The sequence below is a fragment of the Homarus americanus genome, unplaced genomic scaffold, assembly GCF_018991925.1.
Source record: "Homarus americanus isolate GMGI-L3 unplaced genomic scaffold, GMGI_Hamer_2.0 scaffold11628, whole genome shotgun sequence".
Lineage (NCBI taxonomy): Eukaryota > Metazoa > Arthropoda > Malacostraca > Decapoda > Nephropidae > Homarus > Homarus americanus.
Genome location: NW_024754732.1, coordinates 934,818 through 942,259, shown reverse-complemented (window position 1 = coordinate 942,259; position 7,442 = coordinate 934,818). Strand labels below are relative to the sequence as shown.

Below are 7,442 nucleotides of genomic sequence, written 5' to 3'. Positions count from 1 at the left end.
CAGAACGCAGCAGCCTTCAGCACCCCCACCAGCACTGATCATGTCACCCAGGCAGCAGAACTCATCCACACAGTCCAGGGATAATCTTCAGTGATGAATTTCTTCAGTCTTGCCATGGACACATATTTACCTGCACATACATATCACTTACAGTCAGCAACATCTTGCAGTCTTCCATCCATTCCATTGCACTTCTTGTGAACCCACCTTCCTCACTCACTGCCAATATCTTTCTTACTGATAGCATAGATATAGATGAGACAGAAACTTGTATAGATAAAGACAGTCTGACAGATGATATAGACACCAAACAGACAGACTGACTGACATGCAGGTATTGAAAGACTGATAGAAAGATATAGAGATACAGATACATAAAGATAGACAGTTAGACATACCTAGAAAAATTGAGATATTGACATACCTGTAACAGCAGTGTCTCCATGATCCAGTTGTTAATTTGTCAAGGTTTAGACGTTAACTCATCTGTAACAAACAAACAAAAAAACATTTAATATACAAAGCAGTTTATAATACAAATAAATCCATGAATTAATAGTCATCCAGTACTGCAATTGTTTGTTTTGTGCAAGTTTGGTTTACGTGAATTTTCTTGGGACTGTAAAACTTGCATGCTTAACAAACTCTTGTAATTTTTGCCTTAATATTCCCAGCTAAATTAGTGGAACATTAATACAGTAGTTTAGATACATAGACAGGTAGATATAGATAGATTGGGTGATAGACAGACATAGAATGAGATGAAAATATAAAAATAGATACTGATATATATATATATATATATATATATATATATATATATATATATATATATATATATATATATATATATATATATATATATATATATATATATATATATATATATATATATATATATATACTGTAAGTTAGATAGATGGATAGATAGATAAACTGTACTGTATATAGATTGACAGACACAAATACTTGGGTAAATTTACATTTTCAACCAACATGGCTCTCGAGTTGAGCAATGTGTTTTTCAGATGGTTAAGACCAGCGGTTCCCAAATATGGGGTCGCAAGATGCATCATAAGGGGTCACATAGAGGTTATGGGGCTGATGAGGTCACCCGGGTCTTGCAGCGGCCACATGTGAATTTTTTTTTCAATCCAGGTGTCAAGGACTGAAGGACAAGGCCGACAGTTGCTGCGTCGTTAAGTCGGGTCCATAAATTATGACTAAGGGATTAACGCAGGTACTCGACTTGCCCTGTGGCACGTTTCACAACACAAGTTCCACACTCCTACATACTGTATACCTTTTAACTGTTCTCAGCTCAGTTCATTCTACTTCCCACGGAGGAGCACAAAAATGGCAGCAAATTTCAATGAGTTGCTTACCGAGTCTTTTGAACTCGAAATGTCAGAATTACAGGCTGACAATGAGGCAAGGGTGAATTTTGACGTCTATGGTGACATAGCAAAGTTTGGGATTACTTTATCAGATATTCAGCTGTTAAAAGTCGAGCTATCAACGTTCTGGAACAGACAACGATTACTGTAACCATATATAATACAGTACCTGTACTTGTATTGATAAATAGATTGACAGATACACGATACAGTAGAAAAAACAGACTGAGATAGGTATTGATAGATATACTGACAGGCACATAAACACAGACAGAGACACAAACACACATAAACAATAAGGTAGATAGAAAGATATAAATGGAAGACAGACAGACAGACAAATGACTCCTTTAGTTTACCTTGCCTTATGTGCTGGTGTGGTGGTGGTGCTGTGGTGGTGGTGGTGTTATAGTGTTCTACAATGTCAGCTCTTTGTCTCAGCCTGCAGTTATCATTTTCAGTTGTGATGAAGCTGCTCAATTTTGCAAGGTTAACTCATCTGTAACAAACAAACAAAAAAACATTTAGCATACACAATAGTTTATGATAAAAATATGTCCATAAATTAATAGTCATCCAGTACAGAAGTTGTTTGTTTTATGCATTTGGTTTATGTCAATTTCTTAGGACTGTAAACCTTGCATGCTTGACATAATCTGTTATTTTTGCCTTGATATTCCCAGCTAAATTAGTGGTACATTTAATACAGTAGTTTAGACAGATAGACAGGTAGAAATACAGTAGAATCCTAGTTATCCGGCACCTACAGAGATTGAGAGGTGCCAGATTAACAGGTTTTCCCGTTAATTCAAACTCGCTCTTGGGATCCCCAATAAATCCTAAAATGCACAGTGCTACAGTCTGACCTCACAAATTCGTGTCTCAGAAAAAAAAACACTTCAGGATCTGGGTTCACAGTTTAAAAATTTAAGTAATTAGTGTTAATTAATGACCTTGAAATAATTAAAGATATTTAGAATATCTAAAAAGTCAATTATGCTGTGAATCCAAGTTTTAAATCACCTTTATATACATTCTCTAAATAATAAATAAATACTGACAGATATTGGTAAGCCATATGGATAGACATACAGTACATAGATTGACAGACTGACAAATACTTGTACTGTATTGATAAATAGATTGACAAATACAGGTGTATAGATAAAACTGACTGAGATGGGTATTGGCAGATAATGGACAGATAAATTGATAGATATACTGAAAGGCACAGAAAGACAGACACACGAACATACATAAGCAGTTAGATCAGTGGTTCCCAACCTGTTCCGTTCTGTGACCTCCAGACAAGATATGATAACTTCCGTTGCCCCAGTCTAAATCTTTCTTCGATGATACAAACTAAAAGTCACTGGAATGAGCAGTTGGATACGAAATTTTAATATTTTATTATTATTAGTGGTATATACGGTACCAGTAGCTACAGGGACAATATTAAATAGAACTACAACACAATAAAAGATTCCAAGTCATGGATCATTTATGCGAACAATATAAACCTCTGTTGTGTCTGCAGTAAATGCTGTGTACAGTATTATAATCTCACATAAATAAACTCAACTCCACAACAACTCGGGTACTCAAAACTATGGACGCTGTGCATGTGTGCATAATTTACACACAGACAAAAAGAACATTAAAAAAGTTAATTAAAACTCAGTGGGTTGGCTGACATTGGTTTTTGTCACCAATTGTGGCATCAGTGGTTTAGTCACAGCCAAGGCACAGTCGAGGCCATCTTCCACGTGGAGTCGATATATGAGTTTTTATTTGATGCTCAACAGCGTGAAAATATCCGCTTCACAGAGACAGGTAGACGAGAATGGCAAAGCACCAGGATAACCAGTTTGCTGATAATAAGGTAGCGGACCATTGCCACCCAGAACTCTGTCAAGCATCATTAGCTCAGATGGTTTAAACCAGGGGTCAGCAACCTTTATACACTAATTAGCCACATTGTAAATAAGAAATAAGCCAACAACCAGTGTACTTATGGAATGTGTATTAAATAAAACTTGAAATTGAGCATTAAGAAATATAGAATTAAACTTTCTACTGCACCGGTACTGTATTCAGACAAGTACTGTAATGGCATACGGAAATTTTGTTTGAGTATCCTAATGGGTGGTAATAAATACTAATACAATAAAATTATGTTTCACATTGAACAATACAGAGGAAATAGTTACTATGACGCGCATTCAATTCAATTGAATAGAATATCCTCTGCAATTTTTGTGATATCTGGTTCAAATTTAGTAAAAGCTACTGCAGTACCACAATTGCCTTTTTTATGACTGTCATTGAGCTTTAAGAGGTACAGTACAGTACTTGCTCTTTACACAAGTCAACACCTTAGTGTTACCTGATTCACATTTATTTTCTCCAAAGTCTAACAATGACTCTTGCAGTTTTGTGAATATGTTTCAGGATAATAATCTGCAGTCCAAGATCTACAGCTGTGCATCACCAAGAGCACAGTACTACCACATTGGAAACACCGCTTCTTGTCCGAATAGCGAAGTTAAGCAACGTTAGTACTGTACCTAGATGGGAGACTGCCTGGCCCTAAGAACACCACATGCTCTTGACATAAAGACTCTACTGGAAATAAGTATCTCATGGCTTTGTCTGCTTATAAACAAAAGGATTTGAAGCAGATTTTCAACATTAATTGATATAAGTATTTTATGTACTAGCATTGTCAGGTATAATTTACCAGTTTAACAAAGAGTATCAGATTAGGTGTTCCAACATCCTTATCTTACCTTATCAACTTAGCCGGCCGCTCATCACATATCTTAGATGCTATAATGCCCGCCACAAATATGAAGGTAGCAGACCCCTGGTTTAAACTCTGGATTTCTGCTAGGAGGGTCAAGCCATGTTTAGTTTTATTATGAACTCACATGGTTCAAATTACTCCCACGGTCAACAGGCTGGGAACCACTGACCGTTATATAGATCGAAAAATATAAAAAAGGAAGACCGACAGACAGACAAATGACTAACAGCAGCACATTTACAACAACTTGTCTTAGGAGTTTGGTGGGCACAAAGACTTCCTGTATAGGCTATAAGAGCTGTTCCTATAGTTTACCTTGCTATAGGTGGTAGTGCTGTGGTAGTGGCAGTGATGATAGTGCCATGGTGGTGGTAGTGTTGGTGATAGTGATGGTGGCAGCTCTTGTTCCATGCTCCATTTGTCATTTTCATCTGTTATGGAGCAGTTCAATTTCCCAAAGCTTTGTTGTAACATCTCCTGTAAGAAACAAAAATTATATTTACAATAAAAACGTTGGGGAGGTGAGGTTAGATTAGGTTAGAGCCAGACATAAAATGGTTTATATTGACGACTGACCTGCGGACAAGTTATTTGTTTCACTGTTTATTTTCTTACTTTATTTTCAACAAATAGTGAGTTCTGATATGATAATCATTTTTTGTGCAAATGCTTTGTTTTGTACATAATTAGGCACCTAAGGTGCACTACTGTGTCTTTCCGGCAGTAATGCAGCCGTGTTCTTTCCAACGCCAGTTTTATTTTCAGCGTAACGTGGCGTGTGAAGTTTGTTGTTGGTCTTGTGCTACAGTTATAGTGTTTATAAAGGAACTTGGCTTGAATATGCCAAGATCAAACCCAGTATTGTACTTTTCTTTATAAACATCTTACTAAGAAAGTACGTAATCACGGTGTTCTCCATACGTCTGTTGAGTGCCCGCACTGTAAATTGCCTTGTAAATTTAGAAAAAACAAGCATCAGAGGTTGACCCTGAACCTATCCCTGGTCCTTCCACTTCTAATTAAGGAATTGTACTTTCGGACATGGCGCGCCACAGAGTTTAAAACTACTGAAACATTTACATCTCATGATTTTGAGTCTTTTGAACCCCATTTACATGAGTTGGAAATGAATAGGATACGATAGGTTAGGATAGGAGAGGTTAGGTTAGTTTAAGCTAAGCCTTCCGGGGTCCCTGGCTAGAGGTTAGGTTTGGTTTGGTTAGGTTTGGCTTGGTTTGGTTAGGTTTGGCTAGGTTTGGTTAGGTTAGATTAGGTTTGGTTAAGTTAGACGACTCGTTTTCGTGTTCTCCCCCATCCCAAAACCCCGATTTCCCAAGCTCTCCCCCATTATTGATGGGGGGTCGGGGTGGGGCAAAAACGAGCAATTTCCAACAAAAATGAAGGTCAGATTCGATTAAAAAAAAAAAATACACTGGAAAACATTTTGGTGAACTACTAAGGACTAATGTCCGAAAGAAAAGATTTACCAAATACATTATTATACACACATATATATAAAATATATCAGTACTGTATACATTATGCGGTAAACAAAGATAAACAAAAGTTTGATGTGATCTGCTTTGTGTTGCTACATTTGACTTACTGTGTTGTGTCTATTTATTTACTTAACAAGGACATACATACATAATATTAACTTACCACGAAGGAGAGAGGAAGGCCCACATGACGACCAAGTTTATTGTTGTTGACCTGCTACACCTTGGTCGATTCTCTCGCTTATCTTTCAGTAATTACAAGTTTTCATGATAATTACTTTAATAAATTATTTTATTAATAAATATTACATAATATAAATAAATTAAACTCTAATTATAATGTTTAATTATAGACTAAATTCCCCCTAATGGTAATTTATTAATGCTAAACTAAACTTAAGTCAGTCGTCGGAGAACCATCACTTTGACAACTATAAATTCACTACTTTTATTTTCTTACTTTTTACTTTATTTATATTTTTTATTAATATATAATAGTATATATAAGCTTATGACAATAATAAACCCGTTATTTTAACTATTCATAATAATATTATTAATGGCAACTATTAATCTCAAACTGCATAATTATTCAGCATTAATTATTGAAAAATAATTGCTTATAATACACAAAGTTAATAATGATCAAATACTAGTTACTTATTATTAATTAATTCCTTCTTGAATTATGCATCTGACTCATCACTGCGTCCTGGGTTCATGTCCTGTTGGCCCGAGACACACATGAGAAGGGTGTTTGAATACCCTTCAGCGAGTTTAGCCTTTACTATCATGTCCTGTTGTACACATGTTCTACAATATTGGAGTTGTAATGTCAATAAAATATTCAACAATAATTTAAATACCTATACATTATCTATTCTGTAAGATACTTTTACTTTTATCCTCTTCGCCACTGAGCTGCTCGTTAGCCGCTTTGGCAATCGGTCGAGTCTCTGATACCCCCTGTTGGCAAGTACTGGTCTACTAGGCATGCACTGGCTCCTAGACATATCGGAACCTGCACCAGGGTTAGTCAAATCTAGCCGTAAATGAGCTCACACTCGATGCCGTCACAACGTTCTCCAGTAGATTTTTCCAAGAGTTCACAATTCTCAATACGAACAAATTTGCCCTCACGGTTTACTCAACTTGTGGCTTCTTCAACCTTTAGCTGTGACTCCTTGTGGGGTGGACGTCCGCCAGCTCCAGGTATGTACATTCGACCGAGTAGTGCCCCCTGAGATGTTTATACACTTCAATTAAGTCGCCCCTCGCCCGTCTGTAATATAAGTTTGGTAGTTGCAGGCACTCCAATCTCTCTGGGTAACTGAGATTCTGTAGAGCAGGAACCAGTCTGGTGGCCCTCCTTTGGACATGTTCAGTCAACTGACAGTCTCTAGCATACCTCGGGGACCAGACGGGGAAGCAGCTCACTCTTGAAGATCGTGACGAAGGACAGACCATCCAGATATCTAAACGACTTTCTTATAAGACCTACTAGTTTCATTGCCTAATTCACCTTCTTCTCACAATGGCCCGAGAACTTAAATTCATTGTCTGCATACACACCTAGGTCCTTTTCACATTTGGTCTCAATTAATGCAGTCTCTTCGTCTTATTGGGGCATGTGATACGTCTTCTTACTATTGGTGTGACCCAGGTGCATTCTTTTGCACTTCGGCAGCTCTTCACAGTCTGCTTGGTTCTTAATTTCCTGAAATAACTTGGCATCGTCCG

At 37.0% G+C, this 7,442-nt stretch overlaps 1 long non-coding RNA gene across 1 annotated transcript; it reads right to left on the bottom strand.

The window, feature by feature from the left end:
* On the bottom strand, positions 1-5,977 carry LOC121856098. The gene is made up of 4 exons (XR_006086891.1): positions 5,866-5,977; positions 4,519-4,680; positions 1,757-1,896; positions 1-486 (listed from the first exon to the last, which is right to left on the bottom strand). It is a non-coding gene; the product is annotated as an uncharacterized LOC121856098 (long non-coding RNA).
* Positions 5,978-7,442: the final 1,465 nt, after the last annotated feature.